Here is a 27,137-nt window from a genome sequence, read left to right as displayed (position 1 = left end):
GAGTTCTGGCTTCAGTCTGATTAGTATGGCCCAACTTGGTCTTGGGTTCAGCTGAAATTGGGTTTCTGCTATTTATGCGACTTTCCCTCTATTTGGAAAAGATGAATGTGCATCATAAATGAAAAATAAACAAAACCTGGATTAACTAGAAGCCAACCTTCCACTGGGAACACAGCCAACCCCTACACATAGTTCCCAATCTGCTTTGATAAGTAAAAGGCAAACCCTAGTAAAGTGCTTGATATCAGAGATTTATTTAAAACAAACAACCGACAAACTTGTAGGGGTCATGCCTATTCCTGGGTCTGCAAGAATTTTCACATCTGCATCTAAGTGCTGAACAATGAGAAGGCTTTACTCTCAGAATGATTGCCCAGGGCACTGTAAGATCCTTAATCATTACAGAAAAAAATCAATTGTGTTCAGTTCTATGGCAAGAAGATAATTGCACCCATACATTTTAGAAACATCTTCCACATGGAGGATAGAAATAACTAGAATTTTCTGGTTAAAACAAACAACCCCCCAAATTCAAGTAACCACAACAAACCACTGCCTCCAATATGAAAAAAAAATGACAAAAGTCACCATTTATTGATTGCTTATCATGAATCAAAAACTTTACGAACTTTAAGGGTAATTCCTTAAGCCTCATAGTTCAACCACTTTCAAGGTTGACATCGCCTCTGCTGTATAGATGAGAGAATTGAAACTCAGATGGCACTATTAGCAAATGGTGATTCAGGACTCAAGTTGTTTCCTCCACATCACTCTGCTTCTCCCAAGACATTTTTATAGAGGCTTAAATTTCTTCACTCAACTTCTGTTTCTGTTGGAAAAGGGATTCCAAGTTTTATTCCAGGGTGCCATATTTCAGCCTTCCTCCCCAGTTTAACCCAGGATTAAATCAGACAGCAACCATCCCAGGAATCAAGGCTGAACTCTTTCTTTGGTGGGTGCAAGGAGAAATCATGGAGAACTAGCACAAGTTTGGAATTTCCCTAATACTTCCCTTAAAAATGATTTCAGAGAGGCAAGAAGTGGGGTCGGAAAGCAGGGCCCCCTAATCATGGGGGCTGGGTGTGTGAAGGGTGACACGTACACTTAACTGTTAGAGGAGGCCACTGGATTTTAGAGGCAGCCTCAGCCTAATGTTCTTTCATCCATCTAAGGATGGGAAATAACCATACCCATTTTGGGGGCTGCCCTAAGGCGTAATGAGATAGCATGCAAAATGGCTTATCGTAATGCCTGCTCAGGGTCGTGGGCCCTATATGTTGAATCTGATTCTGTAAACAGTTTAACTTTGACCAAGGAAATGTTTTTCTCGTCATGGAATGGCCATTTTGGTTTTTCAGTATGGCAATCAAGGCTCTAATCAAGGCCAGTCTGTGGACAGGCTTCTGGACAAGATCATTTTCCTCCCTTTCCTTGGTTTTCTGGGCTTCATTGACATGAGTGATAGAATTACACTGAATTTAAGCACACTTTGAAACTGGTCTGCACACAGTCTGAAACTGGTCTGCAAACTCAAGCTTTAACACACATTGAGGATGGTTCTTAGCCTTCTTGTTGCTGGTCTATCCAGATGCCTTGCTCATCCTGCTTTTAAGCCTGTTAGAGATACATATGTTCAGATACACGTGCTCCAAAAATCAGACTAAAAGAAAACCTCTCTGAACAATTTTTAGTCCCCTAAAATGTGTGTGGGTTTTGAAAAAAAAGTAAAGAGCTGGTTTTAATACTGGCTAACTGAGGGAAACAGTTATAGTTGCTTACCAGCCCAATTATCTATCAGTAGGAAACTAACTCAGAGAAAAATTCATGGCCACCGTAAGGTGCCTGGAGATTGCTAGGTAAATACCAACATTGTATTCACATTTTGAAGCCTCTCTTCCCCAATGCAGTGCAATGCCAGAGAACTCTGCACAGTCTATTTCCCATGTATGGGTGACAGATTCTGCTAGCTACTTACAGTGCAGGAAGTCAACAAGGAGGGAAAATTGATACGTTAGTTGGGTTTTTGACATTCTGTTCTAACTGGGAGAGGTTGAGCCACCTGTAGTGTGTGTGTGTGTGTGTGTGTGTGTGTGTGTGTACTTGGTACTTGTGTGTGTGTGTGTGTGTGTGAGAGAGAGAGAGAGAGAGAGAGAGAGAGAGAGGAGAGATGGATTCTGCCATTCCCAAAGATATCCTCAAAACATGTGCTCTGTCTGTGACGGTCTCAGAGCCATGCGGTGGCCTCTATTGCTTTATAGTCTTTCAGATGAGGTCCAGATGACAAAAGCAGACATGGTTTGAAGCCTTGTGGAAAGCAATGTCACTAGAACGAAGAAGTGAAATGGGAATTAAAATTCGCAGAACCCGTGACCCTGCTTGATCAGCAGGAAAGTCCCAACTTGGCCCTAACCTTCAAATGTAAATTTGTTGGTACTCATTTAACAGCACTCTGTGCAGTGCTTTGATCTTCTTACATGAGAAGAGTAACTTAAATTATAAAAGATTACTTCTTATGAAAGGAATAAAATTGATCTGCTTCCATTGTGCTGGGCTTTGCATCCTCCTGTTCACATCCCTGAGCACTGAGCTTCTCAACAGGTATTCTAGTGCTGGCACCTCAGGGGAAAGATGTGTGTGAAAAACCAGATCTGAGCAACAGGAGGCTGACAGCAGATTCTCCAAGTTACTTTAATTTTAATTTTGAACAAGCATAAGGAAATGCCTGGTCGTGTGCTTTCCAGCCATATGTACTGATGTACAGCACAGAAAATAAAGTGCCAGCACATGTTTGGGTGAGAGAGTTTGCTGCTGAGATGAAGAAAAGTCTGAAGGGAGGTGGGGAAGAGGAGGAGGGCAGATTAAAACAGAACTTCTAAGGCTCTTTTAAATTGTACCATCTTGAGCAAAGAAAAGTCTAAATTATGTAAAAGCTGGCCAGGTGCCCACATCTGGCAATGGTCAGATTGTTTTGTAAGCAGGCAGTTTCCACACAGCACGCGGAGCCAGGTCCGCTCTGGAAAGAATGATGAGTCTGAAGAAGTCCCTGGGACCTGGCGGCCAGACGGGTACCCCAGGCCCGAGGGGAGCATTTCTGGTCATTTGATCTCCCAGTGCAGCCAGGTGAGATGAGTTATGTCCTTGCTGCTAGGGCTTCATCAGGATTGTTTCAACCTCATGCTCATTCCTGTGTGAATTGAAAACCATGCCTCAGCTCTGGTGTCAGGCTTTGAAATCAAATTTTCTCCAGATCTTCCAAAGGTTCTTGGAGGAAATAAGACACTTTCCTGTTTCTGCAACTTTAGTCTTTCTGAATAGACCCCTTCCGTGCATTCCATTTGTTCCTCCTTCCCCAGGCTGCAATGGATCAGTCCTGAAAGCCACAGTCCCAATGTGGCCCATGTGTTGTGAACTATCTTCTGTTTGCTGCTGTTAGGCCTGGACCCTGCCAGGTCTCATGGGAACCCTGAACCAGGGGTCTGAGAGCACAACCAAGCTGCACCCACCTGGGTTTTGTAGGTTGAGCGGCCGATCTTGCAAACTAGTACTCACCTGACCCAGTTTCTGCAATTCGGACCCAACAAACCAGCTGTGGTAAATGCAGAAGTTAAGATGTGCATTCTTTTCCTAGAGGAACAAAAGAAGAACATGTGTCAGGGAGCACTTGGTGAACGATTTGATGCAAGCCTGTAGCCTAGCCGGGGCTCTCTGGAGTGACCAGAGGCAGCCACAGACAGGAATGTACCAACTGCAGGCCAGGCTTGCACATGTAGAAGCACACAGCTCTGTAAGAGAAAAAGGTCTTGGGGCCTCTTTTCAAAACCAACTCTGAAGTATCCGGTTTGATTTACATTTGTTCATAAAAACAATTCAGTTGTTTCCTGTTAAGTCAATAGTTTGTTGGATTGCTTCTCAGATATTTTAGCTTTTCTAGTATCCTTTATGACATTGCTGCATACATGCTGCATCTCACAAAATCTGGCTAGTTCTACTATTTTTCTTCTTTCCATCAGAGAACAGATAGAGAGACATGAGTTGAGAGTATACTTATCCAACTCTGATTTTCACTGCTAATCTCATACTTCCATGCTGAATGACTTAGCTGCTACTTTAAAGGCCATCCTCTGTATTTTCTCTTTCCTACAGTTTTTATTTCCTATAAAAACAGTTTTGGAATGTGATGTAAGCTTTAACTCAATAGGCTTACCCCCACAGGGACCATTTTCAATGGCCCGGTTAGAGCCCCCAAAGGGAACTACATTACAAATGAGTAGTCTCAAATGTATGGAGTTGTCTACCACACATGGTGATCCACTATGTATCTATGCCTGAATGACACGTGGAAAAGGGTGAAGGGAGATGGGTAATTTCCTCAAGAGCTTCACCACTTTGCTCTGGGAGTTCTATCAGTCCATGTAAAGACTGTTTCTCTTCTGGAGGAAGCTACAGTGTAAAAATCATTCAGTATAATAGGAATTAGGATTCCAGTGGCAAAGCAGTAACAGTGAGCAGCATTGTCTCAGCTTTCTCAGAGGCAGGTCAATTGACTGGAAAACCAAATTAGGCCACAGCTAGATACTCATGAATCCACAGTAGAACTTCATTTTTTGGTTTTTGGAGTCACAGAGATCCATTTCAATAATTGGTAAGTTTAAAGAATGCTTCAGAAATACTAGCAGCGTGTATTTTCCTAACAAATAAAGCAAATTGCCTTAAGTCCGTGCAAAGGCGCTCAACTGGTTTGCGCTTGTCATCATCTGTACTTTTGTGACATGAGAGAGTATGGCAGAATCTGCCAATTGGCCCCCAATGTTCATTCCCCCCTTTGTTTTCTTAGTAATAGAGCTTCAGGAGTTTTGTTCTGGGCATATGGCTGCTTAGACAGACGACCTCTCCTGGAATCTCATGGAGCTAGGGGTTGCATGGAGCTAGTGCAAGTGATATGTACAACGTGGTCACCCCATAAAAGAAGCCTATCGATCTCCACTTCCTTTCTGGAGGGCTGGAGAATGGATGGTGGTGGTCAGCTGGTCTTTTCTGTGCAGAGGGGGATGACACGCAAGTCAGGGGCTCCTAACCTAGGTCCACATTCCTATGGGAAATTCATGAACTTGGATGGCAGAACCACATCTTGACTTTCAGTAATCCCTACCTGAAATTTAGCATCTCCTTCATCCTTGGATACAGGCAACAGAACCTGTGATTTTTACCATCAATAGAATTAAGATAATTTCATATCGCAGTTCAGTCTTTACAAATATCCTGAAATGTTTACGCTCATCGTATCTTCAAAATTACAATTGTTGTGAGGTCTGCTATGAGACCCTGTTACTTAATGTGCTAGTACAGAAGCACATAAAATTAAACACGCAAGATTACAAATTACACTGAAATATAGTTACCGATATAATTGGTTTCCTTTGTAATCTTATGAGTTTAATTTTATGCACTTAAAAATGTTATTCTGAAATGGGATCCATAACCTTTACCATACTGCTGAAGGGACCCGTGGCATGTGTATGCACACGCACACACATCCCTTGCCTAAGGGACAGTAGAGAACATGAGAGAGATCTGGGCCTTGGGGGGACTTCCTGATCTACTTACTCTGAAGACTACTAAAAGTAATAGTATAAAACTGCTATTTGGGGGAGTTTCTTAGTCTGTGCCCTGATAATACAGAAATTAATTTTAGCTTCAGGAAGTCTGTGACATGTTGTTTTTAACTTTTAGACTTCTCCAACTTGAACAAGGTTTGCATGAATATTAAGAAGCCTAAGAGTAGATACTGGAGGTTGGCTTGCTCCCCACCATTCATCTTCCTCCGAGCTGGAAAGGAGTTACACACCATAATTCTCACATTTTGCAGCTGAGGTGTTGTATGTGAATTACATTCTACCAAATTATTGTATTGGTAGGAGATTTGGAGGGCAGAGTGAGGCAGAGCCATTTCCTGTCCCAATTTAGATGTGTAAGAGTAAGCAATGTGTTGAGATTAGATTGAGTTTGTTTGTTGAATAGCACCTGCTCCGTTTCTATTCCAGCATCCGGGTTTTCAGAACCCTCAGGGGGTGGGCAACAGAGCTCCAGTGGGACCCCCAGAGATAGAAGCTGTATCATTTTGTGTTCTGAAGTCCTTCCTGGATGCCCAGCCAAGAACACATCCGTTCCAACAGTACCATAAGTGCCCAAGTTTCTATACTAAACCCTACTTGCTGAAATACCTAGAGTGGTTTCTGTGTGTTAAGGGTGGGAGGTAAGGGATGAGTATGTATGTCTCACTGAGCCCGAATCATAAAGAGTGTTTAGTACTTTTTCATGTAAGGAGAGTATTACTTTCATTATTTTCTTCAATCAGAGGCCCAATTATACTTGTATATAATCCTATCACCTGACTTTTATTATGCCTCATAGTTTTTGAACATGTTTACATATCATGTGGCATCTCATCAATAGCCCCCTGAGAGGCAGGGCTGATTTTATTTCACAGGTGGGAAAGCATGGTACCTATAGGTATATGTCACCTCCAAGTAACAGCATGATTGTCAACTTTTGACCAGACCTAGGATTTTGGCTTCTTAGAATGGTCTTTCTCCAGCCAGTTCTGAGAACAGGCCAATTGGCAGCTTTCTATTCAGAAACAATCCCTCAGCTGGGACAGGACTCCCCCAGGTCACTGGAATCTGGTAATTTTTCATATCTCACAATTTCATGTGAGCAGTTAGTAGCCTAGGTTTTTTCAAAAGTCACTTTAAAGAGGTTAAACTCCATGCAAACCATCTTCTGAAATCATTTCCTGTGGTCATCCCTTCCTTTGGGTGAATGCATCATGAAGGTTCAGAGGAAGAGAATGTCCTGGGGAGGAAAAGCTGAATGACTCCAGTTTACTGGTAAATGCCCTGGAGTCCCCTGTTTAATTTCTGTTAGCTTGTTTACCACTCAGGGAAATTGCCAAATGCTCTTTTCCTTAAAATATTTTTTCCATGAACAATGTTGACAACCCCTCCAATCGAGGATGTTGAGTGTGTGTCGTATGTCCAAATTCCAGAAACTCTCATTTGGCTTCAGGCAACTCTGTGCAAAGATAGTTCTGAGGCCTCAGGCTTGCAAGGCTGGCGCCTTGAGCTTCTTCTCCCCCTGTGGGGCTCAGCTCTCCTGGCTCCTTTCACAGAACATCTGGGGAGCATTGCAGGACACTTTGAAGGATTTGGAGAGAAGGTTATCCAAGAGGGCAGGGCTGGCCTGGTAGAGACAGTGGGTGAGTTTTCTACAGGTCCTAGTGCTTGTCAGTCAAGACACAAGACATACACTATGTAAAGAGGACACTGGTGACCTCACACTTTACCAGAAGAGACACACAGGCACCATTATGATGCTGTGAACATTAAAGACAGAATGTAAAGTAACACAGCCAACAACAGCTTCAATGAGAGATGTGGTCCAGGGAAAGAGGCCTGCAAGTGTCAGCATGCCAAGGCCACTTGTCCCCGAGAGTCAGTCTGTGGTTCCTTGTCTGAAAGATGGAAAGCCTGGTCTGTGTGGTCTCCAAGGTCCCTAACAGCTCTTATGGTCTATAATGGGAACATTCCAGTGGTAAAAGGCAGTGATAAGACGGGACCCTCAGGCCCAGGCACCAAAGTTAAAAGTTAATCTTTCACTCCCCTCCCAAATACAGGTTGTCATTCTAAATTCAGGGGTAGCTTGGACGGGGGAATGGGGAGCACTGTAGAAAGCAGGTCCTCGGCAAAAGTCCCTTCAGGCAACTGGCTTTGCAGAGGACATCTTAGGGCTCCCTGAATACAGCCTCATGACTAATACCCCATCATTTGGCTCCTCCCACTCCTAGATCAAGTCCTGCTTCTGACTCAAAGCTTTCTCTGTTGAGATTTTAGCCTCACTGAGAGGCTCACCACTCACCTACAGGTTGGTGAAAAAGCTCATCCAACAGGCCATGTCATGAAGGAGTTTCCAGGGTGGGAGGGAACCCTGATGAGAAGAACAAAGCTGGAAGTGGCCCCAAGGGACTGAGAAGGAGGTCTGCAGTGGGGTTCTGCCCAGAGATGCCTGCTCTGAGTTCAGGGAGGGGAGGCTTGGCCAGCAAGCAAAAAACAGGCCAAGGGCGGCTCTGCTCACCCAGAGACACATATGGTTCCATTCAGACCACTGTGGATAATAATGCAGTTTTTCTTTTGTTATTTGGTTGGTTTGTTTGTTTTTAAAGAATTCACATTTCCTGTGCCCATGGTTTTCCAAATACCCCAGTGTACTGCCCTTTCCAGATGGAAAGTCCTTTGAAGGAGTCCCGATATTCCTTTCCCGCCCTCACTTCCCCATTTCTCACCCCAAGCTGCAGCTCTTGGTAGCCTTACCAATGGTTTTATTTTAGAGCATTTTCTGTTTTTCAGATTTGAGAGGACTTGGAAATATTTCTCCTGGTGGGAGTGCAGTCACTTGAAGGACCTTTTATTTTGAAAGGGAAAAGTCAACCAAGGAAAAAAGAACAAGTTTTTCCAAGTAAAATTCAGGGGCTCAAAGATGCCAAATGAGAAATTAGAGCCCTGTGAAAAGGGTAATAAGGAGAGCTGCAAGCTTTTGGCTCGATGAGAAGATATTTGGGGAGTATCATCAGTATTAGAACACATTTTGCAGCCCCTAACTCAGATAGGAGAGGAACTCTCTCCATGAAATGTTATCTACACCTACCTTTATTACTTAGATTAACTATTTGCTGCATAAGAAGTCCAAAGATAGAAGGCAATGCTACCAGGAGTGACACATTATCTTAAATGTTTATGTCCATTTTATTCTGACCCTTAACAGTATCCCCACTCCTCCTGGCAATTTCAGAGAGAAAGCACTGCCGGGGGCAGTGGGCTCTGCATTCCCTCATGTTAGGCACTTCTGTTCCCCCACCCTGGAGACTCAGCTCTGAGCAGACATCAGACACAAGCACTTTACAGACTCCAGCCCTGCTCATTTAAAAGCTGTGGGCTCTGCAACTCTCAACTCTCCCTGCACAGCCTCCTCTTATCACTGCCCGTCCTGCCAGGAGTAAATTGGATGTCAACACAGGGGCTGGGAGAGAAATGTGGAGGGACACTGAGGAGCCTGAGACAGATGGAAAGGGCAGGGAGAATGAAGCCCAACAAATGCCACGTGTGTGAGGGAACAACGTCTTAATGACAGTTTTGCTGTCCACTCCCTCTGAGCACTCATTCCTAATGATTCTTGTGTCTATTTGAAGGGAACTAAAATCTCTCTTTGCTAAGAAGAGTCATTGTGCAGTTACCCTGTGCCAAAGAGGAAAACAAATAATCAATAAACGCACCATCACCAGCAGAAGCAGCCATCTTCTCCCTGTGCTCCTGCTCACCCACAAGATGAGAATTCTGTCCTTTCAGTGGTCACTCCTAACTCTGTCTGTCTGTGTTTCATTCTCACCTTAACCTACTGCCAGCTACAAGCCTTCCCCCATCACCTCACTTCCAAGTGGTGAACAAACCTGGGGTTACCTGACCCACTGCCCTCGCTCATGGGCTCCTGGGTACTGTATTCTCAGCAAGGTGCATGGCAGATCTCAGTTGTCCATATGGCTATTATGCAGCTCTATCTCTTCCCTTGAATGTATTTCAAAGTCTCAGCTTAAGAAAAAGGCATTGGAAACTGTTTTGATCTCCATCCCAGCTTTACTTATAACCTTCTGATATTTGCATCTCTGTCTGATTCCTGTGCCTATTTCTCATTTGGTTCAGAATCTGCAGAAAGACTGAAATTAATAATGGCTAAGATTTACTAAGCATTTAGTATGATCCAGGAAAGCAAGTGTTTAGATAATTTAAATAAAATGCACCAAGTTACTGGCTGGTCTGTGGTGAGCCTGCATGAACCCAAGCTCATGCTTTGAAGCACTCCATGGAACAGAGTCTGTGAAAGATGGTGGAAAGGAAACTGCAGAGAGACACACAGAGAGTCAGGGAACTGGTGCTTGGAGCCCATCAGACAGGTGCAAATAAAGTTTCTGTTCCACACACTATAGCTGATTTGCCAGCACTCATTGCTCTCAGCAGAGGTTTTTAGACCATACGGACTAGACTTTCTGGGATCTTTCTGATTTCAAATATTTTTTTTTTCCACTGCTAGATACTTCCAACATAGCTCTAAAAATAGAATCAATATGAGTGTAGACATTTTGGAAGCTTGAACCATCTGTCCAACGTCATTGTTCAAGGATAAAAATTCATAAACACAGTTCCAAAAAATAAATTTTGCCTCTCTCACTTGTTTTTTGTTTGTTTTTAACCAATATACAGGGTATGTGGAGTAAGGGAGATGGAACTAAGAGAGAAAACATAAATTAAAAAACAAAATCACCAGAGCATTTCAAAGGCAGTGTTCATGTGATCTACAGAGTTGAAAGGCAATGCCAGAAGCTGAACTCCCAGCCAGTCACAGACCCCTGCATGTAGCCAGGACCGCATGAAGCTTCGGGGCCACCAGAGTCTGTGGCGCGAAGCGGGGACGTTTCCCTTGGTAGATGAGGTTGTTTCTATCTTGTCTGTTCTGGGAGCTGGAAAACGATACGACACTGTGCAAAACTCCACTCAGAAAGCTCTTACCATCTGAGAAGTGTGGCTTTTCTACTCGAACCCCACTGTCTGAAATGCTTGTGAACACTTTGCTGTCCCAGGAAACACTCTTCCCAGACAGTCCGACTAAGGCTTCATTTGTAGAAGGGAAATTAGTACTTAGCTTTAGAAGTGGTTTCAATATCACTAGCACCTAACTTCTGGGAGCTTTTGTCTTATTGAACTAGAGTAAATATTTTGGGCAATGTGCAGTGAAAGTAGATTGGAAAGGAAATGGAACCAGTCCATTTGAGCTTTAGGCCAAGACTTGCAGTCCATCATCTGGCTTCACCTCTTCCGGTGACTTGCTTAGGGAAGCTGCCCTGGTTTCCTCCCGAGCAGTTAGATCCCCTGTGGGAGTGAGCCTGACCATGTAAGGCTGACTCAGTTTCCTTGAATGGCTCAATGGCCTCTTGAACAAGCAGAGTCCTTAAAATTCACTTTAAAGCAGACGCTGTGACTTCGAATATCTCTCATCACTTGACAGCCCTTTACCGCCAAAAGGCTCCTTAACTTTTCTTACAGCCTTGCTTCAGCCAATGCATCACTTTCCTTCTACATCCTCTCATCACTACAGCCAATTCTAAAATCCAGGCTGAATGGGGGAGACGGAGGAGGGCTCAGAAGATACAGAATTTTTGCTTCTTCTGTTCATTCTTTTGTAATCTATTGCTACCGGCACCAACTACCAAGTAGCTCTCTGGCTCTTAGAGAACCTTTGGAGATTTTCCCACTCTCACATCCAGGAGGTCCAACTCCCAGGTTAAGAAATCCTGGATTAGTTAGTGGTATTCTACTAGGTTTTCGAAATAAAGGAAACAAGCTACACATGAAATTTTTACCCACAGAAAAGCTTTATGACAGTCTCTTTGGAAACATTCTTTGAAGACTATGTCATTTACCAGGAAGCCCATTCTGGATAACACCATAAAAAGGCTTACCTTAGCTCATATGCCAAATCCTTAATCAAGTAACAGTGTATAGTTGGAGCCTGCCAAGACTTGCTGGATAAAAGCCACCATGATTTCTCCCTACAGAGCTGTAAGCAGATGAAATCCAATGTATTCCACACAGTATGAATGAATAAAGGAGGGAAGAAAGTTCCTTGGTGAATCTACTATAAGGACCTTAGATGATAAAAAGACTGTTTCTTCATATTAATATTTTATTTTCAAGGAGTCATTGCCAATTGGCTAGGCTTGCTGCTTGAACGAACAAATGTTGTCATTCTGACCTCAAATGCCGCTGCTTTTAAGAAATCCCATGCACATATGCTCTAAACCAATCACAGACCAGTCATAAATAGCATTAAGTAGGCAACATTTACAGGCTGAAAAAGCCAGGAAAAAAGTCCACAATTATGCCAGAAGGAAGAAATAAAAATAAAGAAAAATTGTGTTTTCCGTGAAAATATTATCTCAAACTCAAGATGTGGATGAAACAAAACTAAATTTCAAATTAGATTTTCTAAATGGAAATGGTAAATGTTGCATGAGATCTTCTGTTATTTGATTTTGTCGGATAAGTCCATATTTATGAGAAAATCATCTCTATGGTTTGGCTTTGGCCTGAGCAGTATAAATTTCTCAATATGGTTCCTTGGAATGTTAGTTGGAGATCATAGTTGATCATTTGGAGGGTCATCCAGTCTAAATTCTAAACTGTTGCATAGTCTTCAGAGGGCGACAATTATTCTGAAGTTTCTAGGGTTATGATGAGTAGGTGTAGGGCTACTGAAGACCAGCATCCATCCTTTCACCCTCACCATCCAAATGTTCACCAAGAGAGGGTATTGATGGATGTCTTTGAATTGGTCTTAGAAAAATCTGTCCCACAGAAAGTTAGAAGTGACTCTTTCACTGACAGGAAATAGAGCATGATACATTCATGAAAAGGATGGACTTCAAGGGATTAGGACAGAGTCCCCAAGCCACCATGACTCTCAGCATATGATTCATATGTTGAATGTTAAGTCAAAAACTGGCTTGAGGCTGATGTATGAGCTGCTGGAGTACCCCAGAAGAGCATCAAAGAGAGTGACCAACCAAGGGTTTCCCATGGGACTGCCATATGAATGAACATGGAGAAGGCAAGTGGCAAAGGAATCAAAAGGAAGTTATTCTCTTGTTTTCAGCCATTGCTTAAGAAGTGGGGGACACTAACAACTATCAGGAATTTGATGGCTAGGGAAAGGGGAATTTTCAGATTCATATACCAACTTCTTTGTCAATGCTGACATACATTGTTTCATGTTAATTAAATAATATCCTTTGCCAAAAGATTATATGAGAAAGGGTACACAGGGGATGAAATACTATCTGATTCAATTTAGTGTTTAATACAAGTTAAATATGTAGCAAACTGGGTAGATTATTCATAAGATAATGAATCAACTTTTCATGTCTGTAATAAGTGTTAGCATGAAGGTCATGCATTCATTCAGCAAATATTTACTTATAGCAGGGGAATTTTTTCTGTGCTGCCTGGGGTAGCTCATGCTGCTTCACCAAGGCTGATGTCATGTGGAAAATGGCCAGTGGTTTCAGTGTCCACTCTAGAACATTGGAAAGAAACATCGATTCATGCCAGACCACGGAAACCATCACAAATCCACTGCCCTTAATGGTTCTCTAAATAAGTTATGATGATGCTGGCTGCTGTAACCTCCAAAGCTGAAATGCCAGTGGCTCAACAGAATGAAGTTTACTTGTCTGCCACCTAAAAGTCCCGAACAGATTTTCAAACTTCAGCTCTTTTCCTCTGATGGCACTTCATTTTCAACGTTTGGCTTTCAAGTTCTCCATGTTCATCTGCATCGAGCCAAAAGGGGACAAGGCATTGAGGAAGATTTGCAGGACATGTCAGTGGGTCATGCCTACCATCACACATCACTGCCACCCACTTCCCACTGGTCAGAAGTCAGTCAATACAACCCTGCTAAACTACACCTGGAGATGCTGGATAGTCTAGATGTGTGTCAACAAGGAAGAACACAGTAGGCTCTGGGACAGAATATGACAGTTCTTGAAAGCTTACAATGTGCCAAGCACCGTGTTAGGTGTAGCAGGTTTGACTGGTATCCACACACTTTACAGAGAGCTTAAGTCACTCATCAGATTCACAGCTAACATAACGAGTGGCAGAACTACGATTTTGACCAGGCAGTATGATTTCACAGTGTACACTCTTCACCACTACACAGTCCACTCTACTCTGCGCTCCAACCCTGCCCCCACAACAGAAACTGGGCGGGGAGCTTCTCTGAGCACAGCACACAACCTCTGTCCACCAAAGAGGTGAACATGTGGACACAGTCTCTACAGTCAGTATTTGGTGAATGGTGAACGAGGGGGTACTGGTGCCTCAGGTGAGATTCTTTTCAAATTCTGGAGATATGTTAAATGACACATAATTTAGGAAGAACTATTGAAGAGAAAGAAAAATCTCTTCTTAAAGCCCTCCAGTGAAGGCAACCTCACAGCTGTCTTTGATAATGTCTTCATCTATAACCAGATTAGGAATTTCCTCTTTTTATCTTATATCTCATGTTGTGGCATAAATTCTAGTTCCCTCTTCACTAAAGATTGGGAACAGCTGCTCCCTTTCCAACTTATTAGACATGATATAAGATTCACTTTTATTAAATTTCTCCTGTTTTTCCTTCTCCAGGCTAAAACTATTTCAGTTCCTTGCCTCGTCTCTCCTCATAGTGTCGCTAGTCTAGAGCTAACAGCATTTTGAGAACAGCTTTAGAGTCCCTGTTCCATTTTGCCAGGGAACCTAGGATTGAGCACAGAGTAGTGACCTGGGCCAGGAGAGCCCGATGGCAGAGCTGCCTCTGCCTCCAATTGTGTGGGCATGTGACTGAAAATTTCTGAACCTGAGTGAAAATTATCTGAAAGTGAAATGAATAGGATAATTTAATTCTAATTTTTTCAACTCTTAAGCTTCTTATTAATCCTATTCATTCTATTCTTTTCTTTTTTTTTTAGTCTTGACTTAGAGTATACCAACCCCAACAGGAAATAATCTTTGTTAAAGTTCTGAAGGGTCACTAATCACTTGCTTTTGCACTTTTTGGGTGCCAGAATCTTGATTCTACTCATCGAGGAATACTCGTCCAGTTTAGATATCTATATTTCATCACCCAGTGTGTGTGTGTGTGTGTGTGTGTATTTAACTCAGAACTTTTTTAAAATTTATTTTTAGTAGTCACATGATTCAAAAGTCAAATATAAAAGGGTGTAGATTGAGAAGTCTGACTCCCATTCCTCTTCCCTTCCACCCTGTTCTCTATCACCTCATTACTTCCTCATAAGGAGCCACCTCTATTTGCTGCTTGTATATTATTCCAGTGTTTCTTTATGTAAATATGTTCTCGCCCTCCTCCATTTCTTATATCGTCTGTACCTTTCCATTTTTAATTTGTTTTTTATTGAGATATAATTGACAAATAATATTATGTTAGCTTTATGTGTATAACATAATGATTCGATATTTATGCATTTGAGAAATGATCACCACAGTAAGTCTTGTTAATATGCAACACCACACATACTCACATTTCTTTTCTTGTGTTGAGGACTTTTAAGATTTACTCTCTTTGCAACTTTCAATAATGCAATACAGTATTACTAACTATAGTTACCAGGCTGTACATTATATCCTCAGGACTTACATATTTTAAAACTGGAAGCTTGTACTTTTTGACTCCCTTTACCCATTTCACTCTTACCCTCACCCCAGCACCTTTCTTTTTGCACTTTAGTCTCTTACATCTTTCCACATCTCTCTTTAGATTGTGTCCTTATCATTTTTTCACAGCTGCATAGTATTCCATTGTGTAGAGGTATAATTTATTCAACTCATCACTTGTTCTTGTGGGGGAGTGGGGGAAAAATGAGGAGTGTTCTCTCTTTCAGGGTGGAGGGAGTTGTTCTTAGGGTCAGAGATAACAATTCCTGCAACCTTGGAGCTTCCCAGGGGCTTGCAAATATTCCCTAAGTCAACTGCAGAAATACCTGGAATGAGTATGGAGGTGGAAGTCTGATAACTTTGACAACACCCCCTTCCTGATCCAATTTACAGAAGATGCTTCATAACTGCACCGAGTTGGTTCAGCCATTCAAATAAAGAATGTTTGATGCAAAGACCAGTCATAATCTGCTCACTTATCAATGTCCTCTGAAGGGTATCAGGGTCAACTCAACCAGGAATAGTGATTTATTAAGTGAACTTGGGGAGAGTAAATGAAAATTGTATTTGCAAGTAACTGATCATTTTCCATTTTTTTTCTAATGTATTAATGACACCAAAGTTTTGTTTCTGACCACTTCTATGACTTGGAAAGACGGCATTAAGAACTAAAAGTTGAGAAAACTCTCACTTTTACTGTCTTCAAAGATGCAGACTTCACTCCTGTGAGAACAGTGACAACTTCAATCCCATGAAGAGAATGGTTCCCTCTCCTCTCGCTGTCACCCAGAGGAATTGTCCTCTCTTTCATGGATGGCACTAAGGCAAGTCAAGTAAATGTGTGGAGACACTAAGAAAGCCAGTGAGCAGGGACGTTTGCTGCACCATAATTGCCAGAAATAACTGTGGAGGCCCTGGGGACTGCCTTCCCCAAAGTGGAGTCCTGACCTGGGAGTTCTCAGCAGAACTAGTGTCCTTTTGACCAAAAACACTCACAAATGAGACCACAAATTTCAGTGGGCTGTACTGTGAATTAGGAAGTTTCTTTAAGAACTGGGAATATGTGAAGTTGTATCCGGGAGTCATACCAAAAAAAAGGGGAATTTTTGAAATCAGCATTTTTGAAGCAATGGGGAATGATTTACTTTCCACCATGAAAGTCCCCAAAAAGATGGCATCAAAGAAATCATGTTATAGAGACAGATTTTCATTTGTTGTGTTTCTGGAGGGAAAAAACACCAGACAAGCTAGTTATTCAGCATCACAGATTCAAAATATCGTGTTTCCCCGAAAATAAGACCTAGCCGGACAATCAGCTCTAACGCGTCTTTTGGAACAAAAATTAATATAAGACCCGGTCTTATTTTACTATAATATAAGACCAGGTCTTATATAATATAATATAATATAATATAATATAATATAATATAATATAATATAATATAATATAATATAATATAATATAATACCGGGTTTTGTATTAATTTTTGCTCCAAAAGACACATTAGAGCTGATTGTCTGGCTAAGTCTTATTTTCAGGGAAGCACAGTAGTTATATTAGCTGTATTTAAAATATTTTACCTGATTGTTTGGTCACCCACAATGCCCAGACCAAACATTGGTCTAGTTTTCTTTTAGTGACATCCAGAAAAATTGAGGTTTTTCTCTACTTGGCCTCTTCTTGACCTCCCTTTTCCCCAGTGCTACTTATCTGAAGGCAATCCTTTCATTCCAAGTAATTACTTTGTAGTACCAGACACCACTCTTTCCCACAGTGTGTCTCCTCTTCTGTGTGATTTTGAGACAAAAAGACAAGCAGCATTTCTTAGAAAAGAGCTGGAAAATTAGAATCCAAAGAAGTGTGCCACACGGTGACTGGAAGGTCTCAGAAGGTGCCAAATCCACTTCCTGCCACCCAGGGTTTTCCTTTTGCAGTCTCCAAAGAAAAATCCTACCAATGTGATTTTCTGCATCTCATTCCAAACTCGTGAAGTTTCTCATTATATTTTCAACATGAAACCTTAGCATTCAAAACTAATCATTTCAGAATGAAATTAAAAGATATGAATGGGTCGGTCAACTGGAATAATTAGAAGGCAGAGTCTCAAACTGCTTGTCCCACCCCCTCCCCTAGACTGGACCCCGTGAGGCTGGTTTATACTCAGAACCTTCCTCTGCCTCTTCGAGAGCCCCAGCCCAAACCACCTTCTGTACTGTTCTGTAGAGCCCCTTTTCCCTCAGCAGTCTTGATGGGAAAGTCAGGGCTTAGGAAGCTCTTCAGGAAGTGGGCCAGTGCTGACGCTTTTCAAGTTCATCTAGTCTTCTGATTTCTGTAAGGAAATGAGCAGAGGGAACCCTGCATTTGAACAGTGCCCGAGGGTTAAGCTATGTCACATTCAATGGCTCAACATTTCTGCCTGCCAAAGAAGTTTCTCCAGTGTTTAAATTAAATGGAATTTCACAGAACCAGCACACCAATAGGTTTGCAAGTAAAATGTCTTTCCAGAGACACTTGGAAATTCATGTGGGGAGATGCTCCCTGAGCTTTTCCAGGGAGGAGCTGGCCTTGTACCCAGCCCAGTGGAATCCAGTCTGGCCATGTGCAGAGGTTAAGGCCAGCTTTTGGCACAGCACAGTGAGACTGGGAATTGAATAGTTAGCCAAACAGGTGTTATTTCGTCCAGAATTATCATGATCCTTGCTATTTGCATCACAAATGTGCACCCTACCTCATTTACTTTTCGTCATTAGAAACCTCCTTCCCCAAGGGATCCATTACTGGGAATAAGAGGCCGATTTCAGATATGGGAACTGCAGGAGGTAACTGATCGCCTGGTCTACTGGCCAAGGTGCAGGCCCACGGGGAAGCTCTGGGGACGAAGCCTTCACAGGAAGGACAGACTCCAGGGACACTAGAGGCTGGGTCACATCATAGACCTAAGAAAAGCACGGCAGAGACCACCCAGTGAGGACAGCACCAGGAGGGGCCTTGCCACATGGGATCATACAGTTTGCAATCAACAGAGAGTGAGGATGTGAGGGCCCTTGATGACATTTTTGTTGGGGATCAGACATTGGATTTATTTTGTATCACCACCATGACAAGGCAGAAGTTTTAACTTAAGAAGTAAAATTCATCAACACATGGAGAGTAAACATAAAAATAGCAAAGTCTGAATAAACCTTGGGAAGGTCACATTGTGCAGTTAGTTATTTATTTATTTTTTCGAAGCATGAGCACTCTTTTATTCCTAGCCCTGACACTTATTGACAGTAAGAACTGGAGCTTTGAGTCTTTGTTTGCTTGTCTTTCAGGTGGGAAAACTACACACACTTCATTAGGCAGCTATGAATATTTAATATGAAACTATCACTTAGTATAATAGTTTCTCAATAAACACTAGTTCCCTTCCCCCTGTCTTTCAATGAGTGGACCAATTTTAAGTTCAATTTTCTGCTTAACTAGGTCAAATCTCCTTTGGTTCACTTATTACTAAAAAATCTTTCTGAAAAGTATTAGTTCATTAATTCTGGCTTTCGTTAATTTACTCAACGATTCAGCATCTATCATTCCTCTATTGTGAATATTCATTCTTGTTGTACAGTACTGGGAGTGAAGGAGATATTGAAAATTTGGATGGTTATGAACTATAAGGAACTGTATGAGGTCTGACAATTAAGTTTGTGAACTTGCCACCATGCACTTACATTGATAGCACTGTACAAATAGCTCGGTAATGTTCCGTAACCTTGGTATATCAATGCCCACAGCTATGTTTGTGTCGACATGTGGCGGGGTCTTGCTGAGTGGTGTTCATTATTATTGTTGCATGTTTTTGTGTGCCATCTGTCATGAGAATGTCTGAGCTTGAATTAGAGCAACAAACATTAAATATCTTGTTAAACTTGGCAAGAGTGGAAGTGAAATTAGGGACATGTTAGTCCAAGTTTATGGTGATAATGCCATGAAGAAAATGGCAGTATACAAATGGATTAAATGTTTTTCTGAGGGGAGAGACCATGTCACTGATGAAGAGAGGTCAGGGGGACTGGTAATGAGCAGAACTGATGGAAACAGTGCTAAAATTCATTGAATTGTGCATCAAAATAATTGGCTGTCTGTGAGAAGCATAGCAGACCAAGTAAACATCGATAGAGAAACAATTAGGAAAATCTTAACTGAAAATTTCGGCATGAGAAAGACGTGTGCCAAAATTATCCCGAAGGATCTTACCGATGAATAAAAGCAAAGGAGAGTTGAAGTTTGCCAAGACCTTTTGGAGAGGCAAGATGAGGTTTTGGGCTGTGTTATCACTGGTGATGAAACATGGGTGTACCAATACGACCCTGAAACAAAGCGTCAAAGCGCACAATGGAAGTCAGCCAATTCTCCACGACGAAAAAATTCTGTTAATCCAAATCAAGAGTCAAAATAATGTTTCTAACCTTTTTTGACATCAGAGGGATTATTCATTATGAATTTGTACCAACTGGACAAACAGTTAACCAAGTTTACTATTTGGAAGTGCTGAAAAGGCTGTGTGAAAAAGACAGAAACGCCTTGAACTTTTTGCCAACAATTCATGGCTCTTGCATAACGACAATAAACCAGCTCACACAGCTCTGTCTGTGAGGGAGTTTTTAGCCAGTAAACAAATAACTGTGTTGGAACACCCTCCCTACTCACCTGATCTGGCCTCCAATTACTTATTTCTTTACCCAAAGATAAAGGAAATATTGAAAGGAAGACATTTTGATGACATTCAGGACATCAAGGGTAATATGACAACAGCTCTGATGGCCATTCCAGAAAAAGAGTTCCAAAATTGCTTTGAAGGGTGGACTAGGCACTGGTATCAGTGCATAGATTCCCAAGGGAAGTACTTCGATGAGGTATGTAGCACTCTTTCTAGGATCAGTTCGCGAACTTAATTGCCATACCTTGTAGATATTTTAACATTTTGTTGCCAGTTTTTGTTCTCATTTATTTGTTTTTCAAAAAAAAAGTCATCTAAATAAAAACATTAAGGAGTTTTTATTATTTGAGTTTGTTAGTTGAGTTTTTGTCATAAAAACCATCATTGTCTGCCTGCCTGATATTATATGCATTTATCATGCATCTAAGTCTATCAACTGGTATGAGGCTATGCTTTGGGTACAATTTTGATTATGTCCATGTGTCTGTAAGTTACTTCATAACGTTTGCAAACTTGATTTATACATCATTTACAGAATGGAAAGATTTAAAATCCATAGAGAAACGAAGAATGCATGTTTTCTCATTCTCTACAGCAACATCTGCTGAGTCGCACTGAGCTCTCTACCCAGAACCTCAGATCTGGAAGTGGTGATGGTTATGAGAGGGTTCCTTTATGTATTTCATCATTCCAACCACGAGCACATGTGCTTGTGTAAATGCCTTCTTCTAGGGTTCCTATAAAAAGAAGGAGCCCAGTGGGAAGCCCTGATTGGTAGATGCAGTAGGAAAACATGGTCACACCATTATCTATCTGATCTGACTGGCTGCAAAGGTCTGGGCAAGCCTGGAGGCTCTGAGTAGCCCATGAGAATATGATGTCTGTGGGTAGTGAATTGAATGTGTGTGTTCCTCTGACACTCAGGGTTTCCAAACTCCAGGTCATGAACCATTTGTGGGTAATAAAAACATTGAAAGTGTAGTGACTAGCTTTTATAGAAATGAACACTAGAATAGAAAATATTCTAGTGACTCTCATGTAGTAAGGCTAAGGATTATTTCATGAAACTTGTATTTCAGCTGTGTATATGAGTGTATGTGTGTGTCCTGGGTCATGACATAAAATATAATTATTACTGCAGGTCAAGGTCAAGTAAGATTAAAATGTCTCTGTATTGGCAGTGGGTTTCCCAGTGGAGGTGGTTAGAATGGTGTTTACCACATTTGAATCATGATTCCAGATTTTGAAAATTTCAGATAATTCATATGCTAATCTTGCACAACATTCCTCCATATCCTCTTTGAGCAAAAACAGGGAGAAAGATTATGACTGTCAGAACATTGCTGTCTATGAAAATAGAAGAGCTTAACAGTTCAGAGTGGAGGACATGTGCTAGTGACCCAAAGTCTACCTATAGGGGAAAGACTTTCTCTGTGGGGGAGGAGAGCAGGAATAATCCTTTGTTTTCTATGGCAAGTATTATCATCCAACATCTTGATCAATCATATACTTTCTGACATCTCCTTGAACGCACTGCTCCAAATGCCAGAATGCCCAAACTTTTTTCAAACTGGTTTTAAACCTATATCTTTTTATTTAATGTTGGTATTTCCAACAAAATCCTGGAATCATTTCAACCTCAATTCCAGACATTAATATATAAAATTCTCCTCTCAGACACAAATAAGCTAATAGGCATAGAATGAAAATAATTTAGTCCAGGGATGCCTGGATGGGAAGCAGAAGGAAAGCCCAGAGCCTCCACCCCTACTCCCTTCCCTGTGTGTCCTCTGCCAGTCATCTTCCCTTCTTGGATCCCTTGCCCTAAGCTACAAACTGAGGAGGTGGGTCTACTCTGGACCATCTAAAGCCCCTCTCAGTTGCTACTCTTTCTCTCTCTAGTCAAGTTAATTCTTCTCTTAATGTTTAGGAACAGCAGGACTCATCTATGTTCTTCCTTTCTTGCATTTTATACTTGAATGTGGTTTAAAATACAGGCTTATTCTTATCTCTGGGGCAAAATAAGCTACTGATGTAGTAAAACACATCTAATAGCACACATCAAGGCCATATGTATTGCTTTGGGGGTTGAATAAATATCAGGATTGATTTAACCGAGTTATTTGGAATAGGAGAGATTGTCTGTATTTACAAATTACTTAATATTGATAAAGTATCTTTTCTCCCGAAACATAAACCTTAAAAAACATAAATTTTTTGCAAGCAGCTCTCCCATTGTCTCTAAATTTACTTAATCTCCTTCAGTGTGGACAAACTCCAAGGCTCTTGACTCCAAGATATGAAAAGATAGGAACCTAATAAATGCCATAGAATGTCAGGCTAGTGATTCTCCCATGTCAGCATTTGTCTCTGACATTGGTGCTGAAAAAATGTGTGATAGATCATTATTATGACATTGATGTCAAAATACTAATGATGCCTACAGCTTATTCCTAACTTTCCCTTAAGATTATATTAGTAGAGTCTATTATGCATGAATTTATCTGAATCCATTTTGAATCTATTTATAATTTCCTCTTTCATCCTCAGTATAATTTGTTCCATATATTTACAAAGCAGTGTAGTAAACAATATTTCCTTCTATTTGTCACCAAGACAACCTCCCTCAAACTGTAAGAGGTCTCTGTCCTTCAGTTCAGTGTTCTGAGATTTTGTGACCCAGCCAGGCTCTCCCCTGGCATCTTCACCCTGTTGTTCCATGGCCTCTGCTTTCCAGGCCCAAGAGTACATCTGTAGTGGTAGACCCTCCATCCATGGCATGATGGGATCATGGGCTTGCTCATCACTCTCTGGACTTCTCGTTACGTGTTCTTGATGCTTATAGGCAGCATTAGCCACAGCATTCTAGAGACAAAACATGGTTGTGTTGACATTCACTCTTTCAGAAAAATACACTCCTGTTCTTTGTGAACTGGGCTTCTTCAACATCATGACCCAGAATAATGTCTTGGCTATCAGTATAAATTCATGTGAATTAAACACAGACCAAAGTCGAGCTAACACTTGACCAGTGAGGGCCCCCTCATCTATTCAAATGAGCAAAAACACTCACTGAGGACCTATTGTAAACCTAGTCTAAGAGAACTACCTACTTAGAACAACCTCATATTCTAGCTGCAGAAATCACATACACACACACCTGAGAAAAAAGTAGTGAGTAAAATGAAAACAAATGTCTACATAGTGACACAACTGTGCGAAAATTAGAAAACCATACTGTAATGTTGAGAAATTTAAAATAATTTGAAAGACATCAGAGAAGGAAATGATATGAGCTTCATGAAAGAGTCAGGGTTTAACTAGGTCTTAAAAGACATGGCAGAATATAAATCAACAATAAAAGAAGAGTAAAGAAGGCGTATTTATTAGGTGTTATCTAATCTTCATTGCAACAGTTAGAGGTGGGAATGATCATTTCCATTGGTGAGGATGGGACCACACTGGGTGAGACTGAAGGTCTGTTCAGGGCCTGGTCCTGTCCATGCCTTTTGGCTGACAACGTAGGAGCCTGTTCTCTGAGGCCCTCACATTGGTGGCAGAATTCAGCGTGAACCCTTTGCCCTGACCTGTCTTACACCCATTTCCTGAATTTTCCTTGATCTTACAGGCTTCTGACATCCTAAATCGCTTTCCCAGTTTAGGTCTTGCTGCTCTGTGACCTGAGGCTGAGTTTCGCACTCCCCCATCCCCTTCCCCAGTGTGCACTCCCTGTGTTCCTTCCCTGTCACAGTGCAGACTCCACATGTGGATGCCGTGTCAGGATGGTCAGGCCCTATCTATCCCTTCTCATGGGCCCCCAACTTTAGTTCCAGAAATGGAAGTCAAACCAATTGGATTGGAAAGTCTGTGTTTTCCCTTTCAATCCACATCACCTCCAAGGGAAAAATGACAGGGCATTTCAGGCAGCAGAGGAAGGCATAACGCCAGCCCAGGACAAGGCCTCCAGCACTCACCCTTAGGAGCATGTCTGTTGTTCCTCATTCTCTTTCATAAGCGAGACCACAGAACAGGAAAGAGTGCTCATGAGGATTTCAAGTGGAAACAATGCTTGATTTCTTTTTCTAAATCAAATAAAAGCTGACTTAATTTATTACTCAGGAAGCTTAGAAAAAACTTCACTATCAGTCAAGCTTCAGGGCTTTCTCACCCTCTATCTCCTTCTCCCGGGCTACCACTCCACCTTTGGCTTGTACAGCAACCCAGAGCGGACTCATTCTATGGCACCCACTCTGCTGTGGCACTCTGCTCAAGCTCATTGATCCACGTGGGGGTGTGTGATTTTGAGGTCACCCCTAGCCAGTCTCAGGAGATTCCCTCACAGCCCATTTGGCAGACACTAGAGACTCAGCAATCCTACTTTCTCCTTCTGATACATGTACATCCCAGCCTGAGTTTAGGGTTAAGGGACTGTTTCCACCAATGGGATGTGGCATAAATGACATACGTTGCTTCCTGAAATGATACTCTACACCAACTGTCCAACAGAACTTTCTGTCATGATGGACATTTCATGCCTACACTGTCCACTATGATAGCCACTACTAACCTTGTGGGACTGAGGACCTGAATTTTAAATTTTATTTAATTTTAATTAATTTAAACTTAGCCACATGTGGCTACTGGCTACCATACTGAACAGTACAGATCTGTCTTCTCATTCCCCGTCTGCAGTGACCTTGGAAGCCATGTGGTCTAAAAGGCAAAAGATAGAAAAAGCCTGGGTCCTTGGGTCACTGCATGGAGACTAACTGCCCACGAAAGCTGGGAACTTACAGCAGCTTGATTCATTTTATGTGTTGTGTGATGCCTGGCAGTTTCAGGATGTGTTCGTTAATTCAGCAAAACCTGGCCTTTCCTGACCACAACAGCTCCCTCCTGTCACAGGTCCCCATACTTTCATCTCATCCAAGTTAGCTCCAGCCCAGATATTTGTTCAGCATTGATCCCTGCCCTCAGGAGCCCACATCTGTACCCCTGCCCACTGCTTCCTCTCCTGCATCAGTCAGTCCCTCCTCTCTTTAGCCTGCAAACTGTCAGACTTCATCCACATCTGCTCTGGGACAACCTGTGCTAATTATCCTCAGTGAGCCTAAACCTTGGGGGATAAAAACGTCTACTTTGGTTCTTTCCTCTTAGGCCCTGCCTAGCAACTTGTCTTTTTTCAGCTCTATTCTTCCCTAATGAGTCTGCCACCGTGAAAAACAAATGCAAAATTTCTCAATACATACTATGCTGCGTTAAATTATTAATAAATCATCTAGGTTTAACTACAATTGCAGAGCTCTGGAAGTGGAGATAAGAGAGAAATTATTTTTCCTTTATTCATGCCAAGTTGGCACTTTTGTCAAAGGCTTGAGATCCTGGCATGGGAAGTTCCACAGAAACAATTTATTTAAAAGTAGAACCCAGCTGGGGCAGGCCACAGAGAACTCAGCTTTTACTCCACACCCACCTGAGTCCAAAATCAGCATCCCCATCCCATAAAATAAATCCTATTCCCACAGTGCCTTAGGAAGAAATTCATATTTTACTGAAACCTTCAGTAAAGTTTCCTGGAGAGACGGAGAAGAAAAATTGCAGCTCATACCTCAGAGTAAATTAAACTCTCCATCAAGCATTTATTTTATTCCCCCCAAAGTTTCTCTGCCTTGCCAGCTTGTTGTTACTCATCTCTCGCCCTAGCCTTTAACAATCACTCGTAACACCCTGAAGAACTTTGCTTTCTCTCTCCACTTGTGTCCCTTACTCAGCAAAACAAATCTCCTGGAGTTAGTCAAACAGTGAGGATGTTTCCTCACAAAGGTCCCTGGTGAAGGGGGCTCACCCACCACCAACCCAAAGCAGTTCAACAAAAACAAATAATATGATCACCCTATTGTTAAAGGGGGATGTAACCATTTTAAGCCACAGCCTACTCATCTGCCTTTTTCTTCCTTTCAAATGGTCTTGTGTTGTCATTCATGTGAGGGAACACCTTTCCCCAGCAGCAGCCACAGCTGAAGTCATCTAAGCCCTAAGATCTTGTCCTTTGAAGGGGGCCTGACTTACTTGACCTGCAATGTTTGTCCTCCCGCAGTCATAACACAGCGCCTGCCAGTTTGCTGGCCCCGGTGAACTCTCTACTTTGACTGCAGCTGGGTGGAAGGAAGCTTGCTCTCCCAATGTCACTGTTTCCGTTCCAGTGCTCATTGTTTCTAGAGTTGGTTACCACATTAGTGGTTCAAAGCAATAATCTTCTTTTGCTCTCATTTTGGAGTCCCATGTACTTTCCCCATCCGCCTCTATTATCCCAAGTGCCTTGTTTTTCCTCTTGATCCAAACCAAACACTGTTTATCAGTCATAGGAAGGGCTTTGCAGGGTTCCTGCCCACAGTGCAGAGTGATACACAGAGCTTCCTGTGCAAACACGGCCCCACTCCAACACAGTAGAACAGACTTCAAGGCAGATCAGAGTCTTAAACTGGTATCGTCTGTGCCAGGGCCATGGAGACACATCTGTCCTTTTTCTGCCTGTGTCACTTATGACCAGAGAGAGCCTCAGATACCAACTTCAAAGCCTGGGGTGATTGGACCTTTCTCAGGGAGTACCCAGTGTACATTGAGGGGGGCTCAGTAAAGAACAAGAGGAGTGACTCTACGGAGCAGTGTAAGTCTTAGGAATGTTGATACATCCAAAGCTGCTTTGAGCATGATAAAACATGCGGGGATGTCCTGTCCTTCCTGTTCCCTGGAACCTAAGGGTGTTGGTGCAGGTTGTCTCCAAAACTGCCCTTAGAGGGGAAAGTTGTCAATGGACTTTTGATTGATGAGGAAGGAGGAGACCTCCTTCCAACCCCAGTGCCCTCATTTACTAGGCATGTGACCTGGTCAGTTTCCCTTGGCTGCCAGGGTCTATTTCCCTATATGTAAATTGGACTCAAGGTTCACCACTCTGTGAACTATCTCTATTATGGGAATTCTGTAGAGTAGTTATACTAGACCAATCAGAGAATATTCGGAAGGTTTTCTCACAGATCAAGTGATGGCTCTTTACTGAGCCACTCCCATGTTGTAGGGATGGTGCTGGCCACTGGAAATACAGGACAGCTAAGATAGAGCCTTT

General features: G+C 42.1%; 1 long non-coding RNA gene across 1 annotated transcript; it reads right to left on the bottom strand.

Moving 5' to 3' along the window:
• Positions 1–304: 304 nt before the first annotated feature.
• Positions 305–26,309, bottom strand: LOC148758398 (uncharacterized). Its single transcript, XR_016020985.1, has 3 exons — positions 26,084–26,309; positions 3,550–3,624; positions 305–829 (listed from the first exon to the last, which is right to left on the bottom strand). It is a non-coding gene; the product is annotated as an uncharacterized LOC148758398 (long non-coding RNA).
• Between the last annotated feature and the right edge of the window lie 828 nt (positions 26,310–27,137).

Source organism: Rhinolophus sinicus, chromosome 4 (assembly GCF_057876585.1).
Source record: "Rhinolophus sinicus isolate RSI-liver-muscle chromosome 4, RSI-T2T, whole genome shotgun sequence".
Lineage (NCBI taxonomy): Eukaryota > Metazoa > Chordata > Mammalia > Chiroptera > Rhinolophidae > Rhinolophus > Rhinolophus sinicus.
This window is presented reverse-complemented; position numbering and strand designations above follow the sequence as displayed.